The 21,178-nt window shown below is 54.3% G+C and overlaps 1 protein-coding gene across 1 annotated transcript in view; it reads right to left on the reverse strand.

Annotated features, from left to right (window-relative positions):
• Window positions 1-14,171, reverse strand: part of phrf1 (PHD and ring finger domains 1) — a 111,709-nt gene extending 97,538 nt beyond the window's left edge. Inside the window, exon 1 of the mRNA XM_086008418.1 lies at window positions 13,994-14,171. The gene's annotated coding sequence lies outside the window, so the exon portion shown is untranslated. The remainder of the gene's footprint in view (window positions 1-13,993) is intronic.
• Between the last annotated feature and the right edge of the window lie 7,007 nt (window positions 14,172-21,178).

Consider the following 21,178-nt stretch of genomic DNA (forward strand, 5'->3'; position numbering starts at 1 on the left):
CTTTTAAAATGCGCGGATGTAATCCGTCCAGACCAAGGGTTTTATCCTCTTTGAGTTTCATTAGTTTATTTAGTATATCTCCTCATTTTATTTAAATGCAGTTAACTCATTACTAATATCATCCGATGTCATCTCCACCTGTTCTATCTCCCTGGCAAATACTGAAGCAAAATAATTATTTAATATCTCTGCCATCTTTCTATTGCTGCCTGTGGTATTATCCTTTCCATCCCTTAGTGGTCCTATTCCCATCCTGACCTTCCAATTTTTATTTATGTGTCTATAAAATATTTTACTATTTTACTTTATGTTCCTTGATAATTTAATTTCATATTTCCTCTTTGCCTTCCTAATTGTTTTTTTGACTTCTCTCCTAATCTCTTCATGCACTCCCCTGCTGTCCATGTACTTAATTTATGCCTCTTTCCTTACCCTCCATTTTTCCCTTATAGCTTTATTCATCCACGGTGTTTCATTAGTGTTTAGCTTGTTCTTGTTTATTAGCGGAATATATTTTTCCTGGACTCTGTTGAACACCATTTTAAATGTTTCCCATTGCTGTTCTACATCATTGTTTGCCAATATTGTTGCCCATTTTATTTTCCCAAGTTCTATTCTCAGCCCCTCAAAATCAGCTTTTATCCAATCTATTACCCTGGTCTTCATCATACTTATGTCCTTCTCAATTATTATCTTAAAGCGTATTATATTATGGTCACTATTGCCTAGATGTTCCCCTACTTTTACTTCTCTTATCTGCTCTGGTTCATTCCCCATTACTAGATCCAATAGCGAATCCTCCCTTGTTGGGCTTTTTACATGTCAGCTTAGAAAGGAGTCCTGTACACATTGTAGGAACTCCATTCCCTTATCCTCTTTACCTAACCTCTCCTGTCCAATTAATATCTGGGTAGTTGAAATCCCCCATGATTATTATTCTATGTTTTTTTACTCATTTCCCTAATTTGTCTGCATATTTCTTCCTCCACCTCCCTTCTGTAGACTACCCCTATTAGTGTGATTAATCCTTTATTATCTTTTATCACTATCCACTTGAAATCCAAGCAGTGATGTCCCCCCAGGGGTCAGCATTAGGACCAGTGCTCTTTTTGATGTATATTAATGACCTCGACTTGGGTATACAGGACATAATTTCAAAGTTTGCAGATGACACGAAACTTAGAAATGTAGTAAACAGTGAGGATGAGAGTGACAGACTTCAGGAGGACACAGACAGACTGGTGAAATGGGCAGACACATGGCAGATGAAATTTAACACAGAAGTGTGAAGTGATGCATTTTGATAGGAAGAATGAGGAGAGGCAAAATAAACTAAATGATACAATTTTAAAGGGGGTGCAGGAACAGAGAGACCTGGGGGTGTATGTACACAAATCTTTGAAGGTATCAGGACAAGCTGAGAAGCTGTTAAAAAGGCACACAGAATCCTTGGTTTTATAAATAGAGACAGAGTACAAAGACAAGGACATTCTTTATAAATCACTGGTTCGGCCCCAGCTGGAGGATTGGGTCCGATTCTGGGCCCCACACTTTAGGAAGGATGCTAAGGTCTTGGAGAGGGTCATAGAGTCATAGAGTCATAGAGTTTTTACAGCACAGAAAGAGGCCCTTCGGCCCATCGTGTCTGCGCCGCCCATCCATCCCTGTCCAGTCTAATCCCATTTTCCAGCATTTGGTCCATAGCCTTGTATGCAATGGCATTTCAAGTGCTCATCCAAATGCTTCTTGAATGTTGTGAGGGTTCCTGCCTCTACCACCCTTTTGGGCATTGAGTTCCACATTCCAACCACCCTCTGGGTGAAAAAGTTCCTCCTCAAATCCCCTCTAAATCTCCTGCCCCTTACCCTGAATCTATGCCCCCTTGTTATTGACCCCCCTACTAAGGGGAAAAGTTCCTCTTTGTCTACCCTATCTATGCCCCTCATCATTTTGTATACCTCAATCAGGTCCCCCCTCAGCCTTCTTTGCTGCAAGGAAAACAACCCCAGCCTGTTTAGTCTTTCTTCATAACTGAGGCGCTCCATCCCAGGTAACATCCTGGTGAATCTTCTCTGCACCCTCTCCAAAGCAATCACATCCTTCCTATAGTGAGGCGACCAGAACTGCACACAGTACTCCAGCTGTGGCCTCACCAGCATTTTGTACAGCTCCATCATAACCTCCCTGCTCTTATATTCTATGCCTCGGCTAATGAAGGCAAGTATCCCATATGCCTTTTTAACCACCTTATCTACCTGTTCCGCTGCCTTCAGGGATCTATGTACATGTACACCAAGGTCCCTCTGACCCTCTGTACTTCCTAGGGTCCTACCACTCATTGTGTATTCCCTTGCCTTATTTGTCCGTCCAAAATGCATCACCTCGCACTTTTCAGGGTTAAATTCCATTTGCCATTTTTCCGCCCATCTGACCAACCCATTTATATCGTCCTGTAGCCTGAGGCTTTCCTCCTCGCAATTGACCACCCCACCAATTTTCGTGTCATCTGCGAACTTGCTGATCATACCTTTTACATTCTCATCCAAATCATTTATGTAGATCACAAACAACAAGGGACCCAGCACCGATCCCTGAGGTACCCCACTGGACACAGGCTTCCAGTCACAAAAGCAACCTTCGACCATCACCCTCTGCCTCCTGCCACTCAGCCAGTTTAGGATCCAACGCGCCAAGGCCCCCTGGATCCCATGGGCTCTTACCTTCTTGACCAGTCTCCTATGCGGGACTTTGTCAAAGGCTTTACTGAAGTCCATGTAAACCACATCCACAGCATTTCCCTCATCCACCCCCCTAGTCACCCCCTCGAAAAATTCAATCAGATTTGTCAGACATGATTTACCCTTGACAAAGCCATGCTGACTATCCCTGATTAATCCTTGCCTCGCCAAGTGGAGACTAATTTTGTCCCTCAGAATTTTTTCCAATAATTTCCCTACCACAGATGTTAGGCTCACTGGCCTGTAATTCCCTGGTTTATCCCTGCTACCCTTCTTGTATAATGGTACTACATTAGCTGTTCTCCAGTCCTCTGGTACATCCCCTGTGGCCAGAGAGGTTCTGAAAATTTGTGTCAGAGCCCCTGCAATCTCCTCCTTTGCCTCCCACAGCAGCCTGGGATACATCTCGTCCGGGCCTGGGGATTTATCCACTTTTTGGCCTGCTAAAACCGCTAGCACCTCCTCCCTCTCGATGCTAATATGTTCAAGTGTGTCACAGTCCCCTTGCCCGATTTCTATGTCTGCATCGTCTTTCTCCATAGTGAACACAGATGCAAAAAATTCATTTAAAACCCCGCCTACATCATCTGGCTCTACACACAGATTGCCACTTTGGTCCCTAATGGGCCCTACCCTTTCCCTGGTTATCCTCTTGCCCTTAATATACTTATAAAACATCTTAGGATTTTCCTTTATTTTGCTCGCCAGTGTTATTTCATGGCCCCTCCTCGCCCTCCTAATTTCTTTTTTAAGTATGCCCCTGCACTTTTTATACTCCTCTAGGGCTTCTTCCGTCTTTAGTCTTTTGTAACTGCCAAAAGCCCCCCTTTTATTTCTAATGCATTTTTGTATATCCCTTGTCATCCAAGGTTCCCTTTGCTTGTTGGTCCCACCCTTGACCTTTACAGGAACATGTTGGCGCTGTACTCTCTCTATTTCCCTTCTGAAAGTCTCCCACTGTTTTGATGTGGATTTTCCTATATGTAGCTGCTCCCAGTCCACTTTGGCCAGATCCTGCCTTATCATATTAAAATCGGCCTTCCCCCAATTTAGAACCCTTATTTCCGGGCCGTCTTTGTCTTTTTCCATGACCACCTTAAATCTCACCGAATTATGGTCACTGTCGCCAAAATGCTCTCCTACTGATACTTCCACCACTTGCCCGGCTACATTCCCCAGAATTAGGTCCAGTACCGCCCCCTCTCTTGTAGGACTTTCTACATGTTGGCTCAAAAAGCTCTCCTGGATGCACTTTATGAATTCTGCACCCTCTAAGCCTTTCACACTCTGACTATCCCAATTTATATTGGGGAAGTTGAAATCCCCCACTATTATTACCCTATTATTTTCGCACTTCTCTGAGATTTGCCTACATATCTGTTCCTCTATCTCCCCCTGACTGTTTGGGGGCCTATAGTACACTCCCAGCAAAGTGCTTGCCCCCTTTTTGTTTTTAAGTTCTACCCATATGGCCTCATTAGAGGAACCCGCTAATATATCGTCCCTCCTTACAGCAGTAATTGACTCCTTAATTAATATTGCAACACCCCCTCCCCTTTTACACCCCCCTCTGTCTCGCCTGAAGATTCTATACCCCGGAATATTGAGCTGCCAGTCCTGACCCTCCCTCAACCATGTCTCCGTGATAGCAACAATATCGTACTCCCATGTGTTCAACAACAACTTCAGTTCATCCACCTTATTTGTAAGACTCCTTGCATTAAAATATATGCCTTCCAGCCCTGCCATATTCCCTTTTGCCTTCACATATTTGCTCTGCCTTCCCAGCTGACTTGTTTTTTCCTCTGTATTTGGCTGTAAATCACCCCCTACTATAGCTCCACTCTGTACCCCATCCCCCTGCCAAGTTAGTTTAAACCCCCCCCAGCAGTGCTAGCAAACCTCCCCGCAAGGATATTGGTTCCCCTCTGGTTCAGGTGTAAACCGTCCGACTTGTACAAGTCCCACCTTTCCCAGAAGCAGACCCAGTGATCCAGGAAACTAAAGCCCTCCCCCCTGCACCATCCCTTTAGCCACGCATTCATCTGTTCTATCTTCCTATTCCTATACCCACTAGCACGTGGCAGGGGGGTGCAGAAGGGATTTACTAGAATGGGTTCGACAGGCCAAATGGCCTTCTTTCGTGCTGTAACCATTCTATGAATGGTACCAGGGAGGAGGGACTTCAGTTATGTGGAGAGACTGGAGAAGCTGGGATTGTTCTCCTTAAAGCAGAGAAGTTTAAGGGGAGATTTGATAGAGGTGTTCAAAAGCATGAGGGGTTTTGATGGAGTAAATAAAGAGAACCTGTCCCCAGTGGCAGGAGGGATAGTAACCTGAGGGCACAGACTGAAGGTGATTGGGAAAAGGACCAGAGGTAAGTTGAAGAGAAATATTTTTACACAGAGAGTTGTGATCTGGAACGCGCTGCCTGAAAGGGCGGTGGAAGCAGATTCAATAGTAACTTTCAAAAGGGAATTGGATAAATACTTGAAGGGGAAAAATGTGCAGGGCTGTGGGGAAAGAGATGGGGGGACTGGGACTAATTGGAGAGCTCATTCAAAGAGCCGGCACAGGCACGATGGGCCGAATGGCCTCCTTCTCTGCTGTATCATTCTATGATTCTAAGCTCTCCACCACTGGAGATTTTCCTCGCCTCATGTCTGGGTCTGTTGTAGATTTATTGATAGAGATTGAGTGCTGTGATTAGTCAACAACTCCATTATCATTGGATCATGGGACTCCCAGGATGGGAGAAGGTGAAGTAGATGGGACTTGGTCTTTTTTCATGCAGCAATTCCTATGTTACCATGTGAAATGTTCACACTGCATCCAGTTGTAGATCTTAGCCTTCCAAACTTGGGATGTATCTGGAGACAGGATTTTGAGCGGTTTATGATGAGGATGAAATACTGGAGGCTAACAGGCCTGTCACTGGTGGAGACAACCTGAAGCAATGAATGAAAGTGCAGCACGCTGTTGCATAATCATAGAATGGTTACAGCACAGCAGGAGGCCATTCGGCCCGCGCGGCTCTCTGCAAGAGCACTTCAGCTAGTCCCACTCCCCGCCCTTTCCCCGGAGCCCTGCAAATTTGTTTCCTTCAGGGACATATCCAGTTCCCTTTTCAAAGCCACGATTGAATCTGCCTCCACCACCCTCTCAGGCAGTGAATTCCAGATCCTAACCACTCGCTGCGTAAAAAAGTTTTTCCTCATGTCGCCTTTGGTTCTTTTACCAATCATCTTAAATCTGAGTCCTCTGGTTCTCGACCCTTCGATCATCATAATCTCCTTGCTTCTGCTTTATCTTCTTTATATATATAAGTACAGCCAGCCTTTCTAGTGCCTCCTCTTCATCAATGTTTATCTCAGCCAGTATCTCCACTACCTCCTCTTTCACTCTGACTTTGGCAGCATCTTCTTCCTTGGTGAAGACAGATGCAATGTACTCATTTAGTACCTCAGCCATGCCCTCTGCCTCCATACGTAGGTCTCCTTTTTGGTCCCTAATTGGCCCCACCCCTCCTCTTACTACCCATTTACTATTTCTATGCCTATAGAAGATGTTTATATTAGCTGCCAATCTATCCTCAAACTTTCTCTTTGCCCCTCTTATTTTCTTTTTCACTTTGCCTCTGAACTTTCTATATTCAGCCTGATTCCCACTTGTATTCTCAACCTGACATCTGTCCTATGTGCTCTTTTTCTGCTTCATATTACTCTCTCTCTTTCGTCATCCAGGGAGCTCTGACTTTGGTTGCCCTACCATTCCCCTTCGTGGGAATGTACCTCGACTGTACCTGAACCATCTCCTCTAAAAAGGCAGCCCATTGTTTGATTAGTTTTGCCTGCCAATGTATGATTCCAATTTCAGTTCAGTTCTCATCCCACTGAAATTGGCCTTCCTCCAATTACATATTTTTACTCTAGATTGCTCCATCCTTTTCCATAGCTAATCTAAACCTTATGATACTATGATCACTGGTCCCTAAATGTTCCCCTACTGAAACTTGCTCCACTTGCCCCACCTCATTCCTCAGAACCAGATCCAGCAATGCCTTCTTCAACGGGCCAGAAAAGTAAATCATTAAAGTTCCCCTGAACACACTTCAGAAATTCTTCCCCCTCTGCCCTTTACACTATTACTATCCCAGTCTATATTAGGATAGTTGACATCCCCCATTATCACAACTCTATAGTTCTTGCACCTCTCTGTAATTTCCCTGCAAATGTGCTCCTCTATATCCCTCCAACTAGTTGGCGGTCTATAGAATACACCTAGTAGTGTAATGGCATCTCTATTATTTCTTATCTCCAACCAAATAGATTCTGTCCTTGTCCCCTCCAGGACATCCTCTCTCTCCAGCACTGTAACATTCTCCTTAACCATTACTGCCACCCCACCTCCTTTCTTTCCTTCCCTATCTTTCCTGAACACCTTATAACCAGGAATATTTAATACCCAATCCTGCCCTTTTTTGAGCCAGGTCTCTGTTATCACCATGACATCATATTCCCATGTGGCTATTTGTGCCTGCAGCTCACCAACCTTATTTACCACGCTTCGTGCATTTACACACACGCCCTGTAAACCTCTCTTAGACCGTCTTGTATTCTCTCTTAGTCTGACCCCACCTAATACCGTACTATTTCTTACTCTAGTGCTATCTGTCTCTGCCAATCCTTTGTGCACTTTGTTTCTTCTTTCTAATGCTACATCCTGGTGCCCATCCCCCTGTCAAATTAGTTTAAACCCTCCCCAAGAGCACAAGCAAACCCCCCCGCGAGGACATTGGTTCCGGCTCTGTTGAGGTGTAACCGGTCCACTATTACTTTCCCCTCCGCCCCTGTACAGCTGAGCCAACCGTGCCCTGCCATGCCTCTATTTATTCGACTATTAACTAACTTACAGAAATAAACTTAAGTCTAAGTCTCAAAAGTCGGGCCTACCTTTAGCTCCGGCCGCTCCTCTCGCTCTCTTAGTTAATGACCTGGCCCAGTGGCAGCAATCTCGTCTCTGAGTCAGGTGGTTGTGGGCTCAAGCCTCATTCCAGGACTTGAGCACAGAATCAGGACTGACACTCTCAGTGCGGGACTGAGCAAGTGCTGCAGTCGGAGGTGCCGTCTTTCAGATGAGACATTAAACCGAGGCCCTGTCTGCCCTTTCAGGTGGAGCTCTGCCAGTGTCCTGCCCAACATTTAGCCATCAGCCAACACCACAAAAACTAATTCTCTAGTCATTTATCTAATTGCTGTTCGTGGGGTTCTGTACATAAGTTGGCTGCTGTCTTTCCCACATTACAACAGTGACAACACTTCAAAAAGTACTTCATTGGCTGTAAAGTTCTTTGGGACGTCCTGGGGCTGTGAAAGGCGTTGTATAAATGCAGGTTCTGGCTTTCTTTAATTGGAAAATGCTGGTCAGATCCCAGCTGAGAGTCAGAAACACCCAGCACTAAAACAGTGTGACATCTCCATAAACAGACCTTGCTGTTTTTAATATATTATTATAGACAGCAATACTTGCATTCATGTAGTACGTCATAACATTATCAAAATGCCTCAACAACAACTTGCATTTATATAGTGCTCTTAATGTAGAAAAACATCCCAAGGTGCTTCACAGAGGTGTACTCAGACAAAGATGGTCGCCGAGACAAAGGAGTTCTTAGGAGAGGTGACCAGGTGAGTTCTTAGGAGAGGTGACCAGGTGAGTTCTTAGGAGAGGTGACCAGGTGAGTTCTTAGGAGGGTCTTAAAGGAGGCGAGAGATCTCGAACATCAAACCACTTCACACAATGAATCACTTTATGGATTTTCAAACTGGTCGCATGAGAGCATCGGAAATCTGGACTGACACCGTCCAAGGTCAATATATCCTTCCTGAGGTTCAGTTTCCAAATGGGGTCTTCTCAAAGCTCTGTACACCTGAAGCCCCAGCACTTCCATCCCTTTTTATTCCAGCCCCTTTGGGATAAAGGTCACATTCATTTAGCCTGATTGTATCTTTTAGTGATTTGTGTACATGGACACCTAAATCTCTTTGCTCCTCCACACCTCCGAGTCTCTCTCCGATCTGTCTTTCGCCGAGATACGCTAAGAGTTGTTGTGATCTGGAACGCACCACCTGAAAGAGCGGTGGAAGCAGATTCAACAGTAATTTTCAAAAGGGTATTGGATAAATACTGGAAAAGGAGACATTTTACAGGGTTATGGGGGGGGATAGAATGGAACTAATTGGATAGCTATTTCAAAGGGCCAGCACAGGGTCCGATGATAAGTAGATTCAACATCTGGATTATGTAAGGAGGGATATTGTATTACATCGAATATCCAGCACAGAAACAGGCCATTCAGCCCAACGAGCCTGGGCTGGTGTTTATACTCCCCACGGGTCTCCTCCCATTCCATCCACCTCAGCTCAGCCTTTCAGTATATCTTTCTATTCCCTTTTCTCTCATGTACTCGTCTAGTTTCCTTTATATATATATATATAGATAGATATAGATTTTATAAAGACTCCACAGAGATATATATATATAGATTTGAGAGAGACCCCAGAGATATAGTCATTATGGCACAGAAGGCCGCCATTCAGCCCATCAAGTCCATGCCGGCTCTCTGTAGAGCAATCCCATAAGTCAGTCCCATTCCCCCGCAAGTTTATTTCCCTCAAGTGCCTATCCAATTTCCTTTTGAAATCATTGATCGTCTCCGCTTCCACCACCCTTGTCGGCAGCGAGTTCCAGGTCCTCACCACTCGCTGCGTAAAAAAGTTTTTCCTCACATCCCCCTGTATCTCTTGCCCAAAACCTTAAATCTGTGTCCCCCAGTCCTTGTACCATCAACTAGTGGGAACAGCCTTTCCCCGTCTAGCCTATCCAAACCCGTCATAATCTTGTACACCTCTATCAAATCACCCCTCAACCTCCTTTGCTCTAATGAAAACAAATCCAGCTTCTCCAACCTGTCCTTGTAGCTAAGATCCCCCATCCCCGGAACCATTCTGGTAAATCTCCTCTGCACCCTCTCAAGGGCCTTCACATCCTTCCTAAAGTGTGGTGACCAGAACTGGACACAATACTCCAGTTGTGGCCTAACCAGCGCTTTATAAAGGTTCAGCATAACTTCTCTACTTTTGTACTCAATACCTCTATTTATGAAACCCAAGATCCCACATGCTTTGCTAACCACTCTCTCAATGTGTCCTGCCACCTTCAGGGACCTATGCACATTAACTCCCAGGTCCCTCTGTCCCTGCACACTCTTTAAAACTGTGCCATTAAGTGTATATTGCCTCTCCCTGTTCCTTCTGCCAAAATGCATCACCTCACACTTCTCTGTATTAAATTCCATCTGCCACTTGTCTGCCCATTCTGCTAGCCTTTCTATGTCCTGTTGCAGTCAATTGGTATCATCACTGTTTGCCACACCTCCAAGTTTGGTGTCATTGGAAAATTTTGAAGTTCTACTCTGTATTCCAATATCCAGGTCATTTATATATATCAAAAAAAGCAGTGGTCCCAGCACTGACCCTTGGGGAACACCACTGTCTACCATCCTCCAGTTTGAAAAACAACCATTTACTACGACTCGCTGTTTTCTGTCCTTAAGCCAATATATATTTAGATTTTATATAGAGGACCGAGATATATATTACACAGACCCCCATATATATAGATTTTACATCGAGACCCCACAGATACATATATATTTTTACAGAGACCCCGTAGACATATATAATGTACATAGATTTGGTATGGAGCCAGAGAGAGCTGGTGCAGGTGACCTATGGTGAAGGTTGGCCAGGTGAAGGTGGGAGAGGGTTGACCGGGCGGAGGCGAACGAGGGGCAGCCGTGGGGAGGCGAATGAGGGGCGGCCGGGGGGGGAGGCAGGCGAGAATTGGTTGGCCATGCGGATGTGGGCGAGGGTTCTTGTTGGGGGGAGGTGGGCGAGGGGTGCCTGGGGCAGGTGGGCGAGGGGTGTCCGGGGGGGGGGGTGTGGGCGAGGGGTGTCAGGCGGAGGGGAGGTGGGCGAGGGGTGTCCGGGGGGGGGGAGGTGGGCGAGGGGTGTCCGAGGGGGGGAGGTGGGCGAGGGGTGTCCGGGGAGGGGGAGGCGGGCGAGGGGTGGCCGGAGGGGGAGGCGGGCGAGGGGTGGCTGGGGGGGGAGGCGGGCGAGGGGTGCCCGGGCGAGGGGTGCCCGGGGGGAGGCGGGCGAGGGGTGCCCGGGGGGAGGCGGGCGAGGGGTGCCCGGGGGGAGGCGGGCGACGGGTGCCCGGGGGCGGGCGAGGGGTGGCCGGGGGCGGGCGAGGGGTGCCCGGGGGGGAGGCGGGCGAGGGGTGCCCGGGGGCGGGCGAGGGGTGCCCGGGGGGGGGAGGCGGGCGAGGGGTGCCCGGGGGGGAGGCGGGCGAGGGGTGCCCGGGGGGGGGAGGCGGGCGAGGGGTGCCCGGGGGGAGGCGGGCGAGGGGTGCCCGGGGGGAGGCGGGCGAGGGGTGCCCGGGGGGAGGCGGGCGAGGGGTGCCCGGGGGGAGGCGGGCGAGGGGTGCCCGGGGGGAGGCGGGCGAGGGGTGCCCGGGGGGAGGCGGGCGAGGGGTGCCCGGGGGGAGGCGGGCGAGGGGTGGCCCGGGGGGAGGCGGGCGAGGGGTGGCCCGTGGGCGAGGGGTGGCCCGGGGGGAGGCGGGCGAGGGGTGGCCCGGGGGGAGGCGGGCGAGGGGTGGCCCGGGGGGGGAGGCGGGCGAGGGTTGCCCGGGGGGGGAGGCGGGCGAGGGGTGCCCGGGGGAGGCGGGCGAGTGGTGCCCGGGGGGAGGCGGGCGAGGGGAGCCCGGGGGGAGGCGGGCGAGGGGTGGCCCGGGGGGAGGCGGGCGAGGGGTGGCCCGGGGGGAGGCGGGCGAGGGGTGGCCCGGGGGGAGGCGGGCGAGGGGTGGCCCGGGGGGAGGCGGGCGAGGGGTGGCCCGGGGGGAGGCGGGCGAGGGGTGGCCCGGGGGGAGGCGGGCGAGGGGTGGCCCGGGGGGAGGCGGGCGAGGGGTGGCCCGGGGGGAGGCGGGCGAGGGGTGGCCCGGGGGGAGGCGGGCGAGGGGTGGCCCGGGGGGAGGCGGGCGAGGGGTGGCCCGGGGGGAGGCGGGCGAGGGGTGGCCCGGGGGGAGGCGGGCGAGGGGTGGCCCGGGGGGAGGCGGGCGAGGGGTGGCCCGGGGGGAGGCGGGCGAGGGGTGGCCCGGGGGGAGGCGGGCGAGGGGTGGCCCGGGGGGAGGCGGGCGAGGGGTGGCCCGGGGGGAGGCGGGCGAGGGGTGGCCCGGGGGGAGGCGGGCGAGGGGTGGCCCGGGGGGAGGCGGGCGAGGGGTGGCCCGGGGGGAGGCGGGCGAGGGGTGGCCCGGGGGGAGGCGGGCGAGGGGTGGCCCGGGGGGAGGCGGGCGAGGGGTGGCCCGGGGGGAGGCGGGCGAGGGGTGGCCCGGGGGGAGGCGGGCGAGGGGTGGCCCCGGGGGGAGGCGGGCGAGGGGTGGCCCGGGGGGAGGCGGGCGAGGGGTGGCCCGGGGGGAGGCGGGCGAGGGGTGGCCCGGGGGGAGGCGGGCGAGGGGTGGCCCGGGGGGAGGCGGGCGAGGGGTGGCCCGGGGGGAGGCGGGCGAGGGGTGGCCCGGGGGGAGGCGGGCGAGGGGTGGCCCGGGGGGAGGCGGGCGAGGGGTGGCCCGGGGGCGAGGGGTGGCCCGGGGGGGGGGAGGTGGGCGAGGTGTGCCCGGGGGGAGGTGGGCGAGGAGTGCCCGGGGGGAGGTGGACAAGGGGTGCCTGGGGGGGGGGGGGGGGGGAGGTGCGCGAGGGGTGCCCGGGGGGAGGTTGGCAAGGGGTGCCCGGGGGGGGGGGGGGGGGGGGAGGTGGGCGAGGTGTGCCGGGGGAGCCGAGGGTTGTTGTTGAGTGGAGGTGGGTGAGGGTGTGCCCGGGGGGGGGGGGGGAGGTGGGCGAGGGTTGTTGTTGAGGGGAGGTGGGTGAGGGGGTGCCCGGGGGGGAGGTGGGCAAGGGGTGCCCGGGGGGAGGTGGGCGAGGGGTGCCCGGGGGAGGTGGGCGAGGGGTACCCGGGGGGAGGTGGGGGGGGAGGTGGGCGAGGGGTGCCCGGGGGGAGGGGAGCGAGGGGTGCCCGGGGGGAGGGGAGGTGGGCGAGGGGTGCCCGGGTGGGAGGTGGGCGGGGGGTGCCCGCGGGGAGGTGGGTGAGGGGTGCCCGGGGGGAGGGGAGGTGGGCGAGGGGTGCCCGGGGGGAGGGGAGGTGGGCGAGGGGTGCCGGGGGAGCCGAGGGTTGTTGTTGAGTGGAGGTGGGTGAGGGTGTGCCCGGGGGGGGGGGGGGGGAGGTGGGCGAGGGTTGTTGTTGAGGGGAGGTGGGTGAGGGGGTGCCCGGGGGGAGGTGGGCAAGGGGTGCCCGGGGGGAGGGGAGGTGGGCGAGGTGCCCGGGGGGGAGGTGGGCGAGGGGTGCCCGGGGCGGAGGTGGGCAAGGGGTGCCCGGGGGGGAGGTGGGCAAGGGGTGCCCGGGGGGGAGGGGAGATGGGCGAGGGGTGCCCGGGGGGGAGGGGAGTTGGGCGAGGGGTGCCCGGGGGGGGGGGGGGAGGTGGGTGAGGGGTGCCCGGGGGGGAGGTGGGCGAGGGGTGCCCAGGGGGAGGGGAGGTGGGCGAGAGGTGCCCGGGGGGGGGGGGGGGGAGGAGATGGGCGAGGGGTGCCCAGGGGGAGGGGAGGTAGGCGAGGGGTGCCCGGGTGGGAGTTGGGCGAGGGGTGCCCGGGGGGAGGGGAGGTGGGCGAGGGGTGCCCGGGGGGGGGTGGGGGGGGGGGAAGTGGGCGAGGGGTGCCCGGGGGGGACGGCGAGGGTTGTTGTTGAGGGGAGGTGGGTGAGGGGTGCTGTTGGGAGGGGGGGGTGATGAGCCCGGGCCCGGGGGTCAGATGGAGGCGGGCCGGGGTCGGGCCGAGTGCGGTGTCCGGGGCCTGTGAGCTTGGCCCTGAGCTGACAGGCCCGGGGATTGATCTCCTCCCTCCCTCACAGGGACCGGGCAGCCTCTGGACTGCAGCCCGGGGCCGGGCCTCGGCCTCCTTCCCTCAGCCCCCCGGCTGGCAGCGCCTCCTCCACCCCCGGGCCTCGGCTCCCGGGCTTGCTCCCCAGCCGCCGCCGCCGCCTCTGCATTACTCCGACACCGAGGCGGTGTAGGCCTCAGGCTGGGCCAGGCTCGGGTAACAGGCTTGACCCTGCTCCGGCACCCCCCCCTCCTCCCCGGCCTCTCCCGCTCACCTCTCGCCGTTCCCCCGGGTGCCTGGTGCGGGAGCTCCGGGGCCGCTCGGTCCGTCAGTCAGTCAGGCCGCCGCCGTCGTCGCACGTCCCCCTCACCGAGCGCAGCGCCGAGAGCGGCCGGCGGAAAGAGCCGAGCGGCCCCGAGCGAGTCGGCGGAAACAGCCGAGCGCGACGGCGGAAAGAGCCGAGTGATTCCGAGCGAGCCTCGGCTCGGCACCCAGTGGCGATGACGTTTGGAACCGAGGGAGCACGCTGCTTCCTTGCGTGATGACGTCATGCGCTGGACGTGGGGTGGATCCCGAACTGGCGAACGTCATGCGGAGCACGGAAAGCGCTTCCGATTGCCCCAGCCCTCTCGCTCTCAGCCCATCAGCAGAACCTGCAACCCTTTCTCCCTCGTGGCTTATCCAGCTTCCCCTTAAATACATCTAGACTATTCAACCAACCATTCCCTGCGCTAAAGAAGTTTCTCCTGATAAATAAATCCACAGGGCACCAATTTAAGGTAAAAGGCAAAAAGAACCAGAGGCGACATGAGGAAAGAAAGACTGGCATTTCTCCCACCCTTGCACCACCTCAGGATGTCCCAAATCGCTTTACAGCCAGTTGAAGTATATTTTGAAGTGTAGTCACTGTTGTAATGTAGGAAACACAGCAGACAAATTGCACACAGCAAGATCCACAAACAGCAATGTGATAATGAGCAGATAATCTGTCTTAGTGATGTTGGTTGAGGGATAAATATTGGCCCCAGGACACTGGGGAGAACTCCCCTGCTCGGGAGTAGTCTGACGCTGATAGTGCAGCGCTCCCTCAGTACGGCGCTGGGAGTTTCAGCTTACTTTTGTGTTCGAGTCTCTAGAGTGGGACTTGAACCAGAAGCCTTCATTGACTTCCGAGGCGAGTGTGCTACACACTAAGCCACAGCTCACACTATGATTGTTTGGTTCCCTCCCTAAACCCCTTCCTATCGGCCACATCTCCCCCCTTGCCCCACTTGCTCCGTAAATCCTACCCCTTCAATTATGCTTTCAGTCGCCCCTCCCTCAGCTCTCCTATTCCTGCTTGTCTTCCTGCTTTTTGTGGTATATATCAATGATTTAGACTTGAATGTAGGGGGTATGATTAAGAAGTTTGCAGATGATACTAAAATTGGCCGTGTGGTTGATAATGAAGACGAAAGCTGCAGACTGCAGGAAGATATCAATGGACTGGTCAGGCGGGCAGAGCAGTGGCAAATGGAATTCAATCTGGAGAAGTGTGAGGTAATGCATTTGGGGAGGGCTAACCAGGCAAGGGAATACACATTAAATGGTAGGACACTGAGTAGTGCAGGGGATCAGAGGGACCTTGGAGTGCATGTCCACAGACCCCTGAAGGTAGCAGGACAGGTAGATAAGGTGGTTAAGAAGACATACGGGATACTTGCCTTTATTAGCCGAGGCACAGAATGTAAGAGCAGGGAGGTTATACTTGAACTGTATAAAACACTAGTTAGGCCACAGCTAGAATACTGCCTGCAGTTCTGGTCACCACATTACAGGAAGGATGTGATTGCACTAGAGAGGGTGCAGAGGAGATTTCTGAGGATGTTGCCTGGGCTGGGGAATTTTAGCTATGAGGAAAGATTGGAGAGGCTGGGGTTGTTTTCTTTGGAACAGAGGAGGCTGAGGGGAGACCTGATGGAGGTGCATAAAATTATGAGGGGCCTTGATAGAGTGGATAGGAAGGACCTATTTCCCCTAGCAGAGAGGTCAATAACCAGGGGGCATAGATTTAAAGTAATTGGTTGGAAGTTTAGAGGGATTTGAGGAGAACTTTCCTCACCCAGAGGATGGTGGGAGTCTGGAACTCACTGCCTGAAAGGGTGGTAGAGGCAGAAACCCTCATCACATTTAAAAAATATTTGGATATGCACTTGAAGTCTTTTTCCGAGTGGCAGGCAGTGACTAATGGGGTACCGCAGGGATCGGTCCTAGGACCACAGCTATTCACAATATATATTAATGATCTAGACGAGGGAACTAGATGTAATATCTTCAAGTTTGCAGACGACACAAAGCTGGGTGGGCGTCTGTGCTGTGAGGAGGATGCCGAGAAACTCCAGTATGATTTGGACAGGTTGGGTGATTGGGCAGAAGCATGGCAGATGCAATATAACGTGGATAAATGCGAGGTTATCCACTTTGGTGTCAAAAACAGGAAGGCAGATTATTATCTGAATGGCAATAGATTGGGAGAAGGGGAAGTGCAACGAGACCTGGGTGTCCTTGTGCACCAGTCGCTGAAGGTAAGCATGCAGGTGCAGCAGGCGGTTAAGAAGGCAAATGGTATGTTGGCCTTCGTAACGAGAGTGTTTGAGTACAGGAACAAGGATGTCTTGCTACAGTTGTACAGGACCTTGGTGAGACCACACCTTGAGTATTGTGTGTAGTTTTGGTCGCCTTATCTGAGGAAGGATGTTCTTGCCATGGAGGGAGTGCAGCGAAGATTCACCAGGCTGATACCTGGGATGGCGGGAATGACATATGAGGAGAGATTGGGTCGATTGGGCTTATACTCACTGGAGTTTAGAAGAATGAGAGGGGATCTCATTGAAACTTATAAAATTCTAACAGGACTAGATGCAGGAAGGATGTTCCTGATGGTCGGGGAGCCCAGAACCAGGGGTCACAGTCTAAGGGTAAGGGGTAAGCCATTTAGGACAGAGATGAGGAGGAATTTCTTCACCCAGAGAGTGGTGAACCTGTGGAATTCTCTACCACAGAAGGCAGTTGAGGCCAATTCATTAAATATATTCAAGAAGGAGTTAGATATATTTCTTAAGGCTAAAGGGATCAAGGTATATGGGGAGAAGGCAGGGACAGGGTACTGAATTTGGATGATCAGCCATGATCGCATTGAATGGTGGAGCAGGCTCGAGGGGCCGAATGGCCTACTCCTGCTCCTATCTTCTATGTTTCTATGTGTCCTAACCTACAGGGCTACGGACCAAGTGCTGGAAAGTGGGATTAGGGTGGATCTTCTTCTTCTTCTTAGGCAGTCCCTCAGAACTTCGAGCACTTGAAATGCCATTGCATACAAGGCTATGGACCAAATGCTGGAAAATGGGATTAGACTGGACAGGGATGGATGGGCGGCACAGACACGATGGGCCGAAGGGCCTCTTTCTGTGCTGTAAAACTCTATGACTCTATGACTCTCTATGACTCTAACCGAGGATGACTTGCTTCCACATTAAAAATGAGTTCCCAGGTGACTGATGAGTCCAATGCGGGACCTACAGTCTCTGTCACAGGTGGGGCAGACGATGGTTGAAGGGGCGGGTGGGTGGGGTGCTTGGGTTGACGTGCGCTCCTTGCACTGCCTGCGCTTGGCTTCCGCTTGCTCCCGGCGAAGAGACTCGAGGTGTTCGGCGCCTTCCCGGATGCTTCTCCTCCACTTTGTGCGGTCTTGGGCCAGGGATTCCCAGGTATCGATGGGGATGTTACACTTTTTCAAGGAGGCTTTGAGGGTGTCCTTGAAGCGTTTCCTCTGCCCACCTGGGGCTCTCTTGCCGTGCCGGAGCTCCGAGTAGAGCGCTTGTTTTGGGAGTCTCGTATTGGGCATGTGGACAACGTGACCTGTCCATCAGAGCTGATCGAGCGTGGTCAAAGCTTCGATGCTGGGGATGTTGGCCTGAGCAAGAACACTGACGTTGGTATGCCTATCCTGCCAATGGATTTGCAGGATCTTGTGGAGGCAGCGTTGGTGGTACCTCTCCAGTGCTTTGAGGTGCCTGCTGTACATGGTCCATGTCTCTGAGGTATACAGCAGGGCGGGTATCACTGCTGCTCTGTAGACCATGAGCTTGGTGCCGGGTTTGAGGTCCTGGTCTTCAAACACTCTCTTCCTCAGGCGACCGAAGGCTACACTGACACACTGAAGGCGGTGTTGGACTTCGTCGTCGATGTCTGCCCTTGTTGACAGTAGGCTCCCGAGGTATGGAAAGTGGTCCACGTTGTCCAAGGCCTTGTCATGGATTTTGATAATCGGGGGCAGTACTGTGTGGTGTAGGCAGGTTGGTAGAGGACCTTTGTCTTACGGATGTTTAGTGTAAGGCCCATGCTCTCGTACGCTTCAGTGAAGATGTTGACGATGGTTTGGAGTTCGACCTCCGAGTGAGCGCAGGGTGGAGAGCTCTTTGTTGGCCGGCACGGACACGATGGGCCGAAATGGCCTCCTTCTGTGCTGTAACTTTCTCTGCTTCTATGATTCCCCCATGAAGCGCCTTGGAATGGGTTGTTATGCTCAAGGCGCGATGCCAATGCACTTGTTGTACTAATTTTCTCTAATCAAAAGGAAAAGGAAGCAAAATGTCTTGTAAATAAACACATGTGGCGTACCGATCACAGAAAGGACACAATCCGCTTTCCGGTCCGTAGGCTATAAATCGGGCATCATGCCTTTAAGAAGGATCACACCTTTAAGAAACTCGATCTGCAACATAGTTAAGCCCAGAGCGGGGGAGGAGCAGTCGAAGCTGTGCACTGATGAAAGGCAGTCGTACTTTGTGTAGTCTCTGACTCCATTTTGTGTTCAGCATGCAGCCTCAACAATTAAACCTTTTCTGTTGAACCTCTCCGAGTTCAGTATTTTTTGCTAGGAGTACGTAGACTCTTACATTGGTGACCCCGACGCTCAGGACAACTCCTAAGCATAACCATGGCTGACACAAACGCAGTTTCTGTGAAGCTGCCGGAGTTCTGGGAGAACCTGGCCACCGCCTGGTTCCTTCAAGCCGAATCGCAATTCCGACTCTGCGGCATCACCGCTGACACAACGATGTACGACTACCTCCTTGCCTCCCTGGGCAGCTCTACAATCACAAAAGTCTGGACAACACAACAAAACCCTCCGGAGGAAGGCAAGTACGCACATCTCAAGGCCGCGCTCCTTAAAAAATTCACAGCCTCCCAATTCTTGCGCAATTGCCACCTCCTCGACCTCCCGGGCCTCGGTGACTCCACCCCGTCAGACTTTCTCTCACACATGCTTGCTTTGACCGACGAGAAACCGCCCGGCTCCCTCTTCCGCACGCTCTTTATCCGCCAACTACCTCCCAGCATCCGCCCGGCGATCAAGGCATCCAGCCTCACGGACCTCGAGGCCCTGGCCGACGAAGCCGATACGCTCCTGTCCGCCAGCTCCAACCACGCCGTCACCCCTGACCTGGCCTCCGCAGCGTCGGCGCGCGCTCCACCCTCTATCGCGCGGCCACACAGCTCGGCCACGAGGCCCCCCAGGCCCCCACGTCCCCCAAGCCCTCCGACCCAGGGCTACTGCTACTTCCATACCCAGTTCGGCGCACGGGCACGCTGCTGCAGCCATTCCTGCACATTTCCAACCGCCCCCACACCGGCCTACACGATGGCCATGGGGCAAGCAGGCGCGCTGCTGTACATTACGGACAGCGCCTCCGGACGCCGTTTCCTATGCAACACGGGCGCGCAGCGCAGCATCATCCTCGCGTCCGCCCTCGAGATCCAGCGAGGCGGCCGCGGCCCTGCGCTGGCTGCCGCCAACGGCACCGACATCCGGACGTACGGCACCCACACCGTCACCATCGACCTCGCAGGCTGCCGCTGCCACTGGGAGTTTATCACCGCCAAGGTGCTCTCCCCGCTCCTCAGTGCAGATTTCCTGTGCGCCCACGGCCTGTTGGTCGACATGCCTCGGCGCCGCCTCGTGGACATGAACACCATGTCAGCTATCCCGGGCGCCATGGCCCCCCCCCAACCCGCCGAAATGGCGTGGCAGTGCCATGCCCGCTCAACGGACGATTACTCAGCACTCCTGGCTGAGTTCCCAGCCCTCACCAACCCGACCTTCTCCGCGAAGGTTGCTAAGCACGCGGTGGAACACTTCATCCCCACCACAGGCCCACCGGTGTATGCCCACGCCCGCAGGCTGGACCCGGCCAAGCTGGAGATCGCGTGGGCCGAGTTCGCCACAATGGAACAGCTTGGCATCATCCGCCGCTCCAACAGCCCCTGGGCCTCCCCACTCCACATCATCACCAAACCCGACGGGGGATGGCGCCCCTGCGGGGACTACCAGCGCCTAAACAACGCCACCACGCCGGATCGGTACCCCATACCGCACATTCAAGGCTTCTCGGCTAGACTGGCCGGCCGCTCAGTCTTCTCCAAAGTCGACCTGGTGCGCGGTTACCATCAGGTGCCAGTCCACCCCACGTATGTTCCCAAGACTACCATAATCACCCCTTTTGGGCTATTCGAGTTCCTCCGAATGCCCTTCGGCCTCAAAAACGCGGCCCAGGCCTTCCAGCGGCTCATGGACTCGGTCCTCCGGGACCTGAAGTTCCTCTTTGTCTACCTGGATGACATCCTGGTAGCTAGTTCCTCCAAGCAGGAACACATCGAGCACCTTCGCACCCTGTTCCAGCGGCTCAGTGAGCACGGGCTCATCATCAGCCCAGCCAAGTGCCAATTCGGCCTCAGCAGGATTGAATTCCTCGGCCACCACATCACGCAGGACGGAGCCATTCCCCTGCCCACCAAGGTGCAAGCCGTCCAGCAGTTCCCCCGGCCTACCACCATCAAAGGCCTCCAGGAGTTCTTGGGGATGATCAACTTTTACAACCGCTTCATTACCGGAGCGGCCTCCCTCATGCGGCCCCTATACGAAGCCCTCTGGGGTAAGAAAGACAGAATGGCGATCAAGTGGTCGGCGGACATGTTGACCGCTTTCGACTCGACCAAAAAGGCGCTCGCCGACGCCACCATGCTCGCTCACCCACAGCCCAACGCCAGGGTGGCCCTCACCACGGACGCCTCCGACCACGCGGTCGGCGCCATGTACGAACAGTGGGGCGACGGGGCCTGGCAACCGCCGGCCTTTTTCAGCCACCAACTGCGCCCCCCGGAGGCCAAATACAGCGCCTTTAACCGCGAGCTCCTCGCACTGTACCTGGCAGTCCGCCATTTTAGATTTCTTCTGGAGGGCCGCCCCTTCACCACGTTTGTCGACCACAAACCTCTGACATTCGCGATGGCGAAATCTGCGGACCCGTGGTCAGCCAGGCAACGACGCCAGCTCGTCGCGGTGTCCGAATTCACCACGGACATCCGGCACGTCTCTGGTTGAGACAACGTGGTGGCCGACTGCCTATCCCGCCCCGCC

This window comes from Somniosus microcephalus, chromosome 15 (genome assembly GCF_052327205.1).
Source record: "Somniosus microcephalus isolate GS21.2 chromosome 15, FLI_Smic_1.0, whole genome shotgun sequence".
Taxonomy (NCBI): domain Eukaryota; kingdom Metazoa; phylum Chordata; class Chondrichthyes; order Squaliformes; family Somniosidae; genus Somniosus; species Somniosus microcephalus.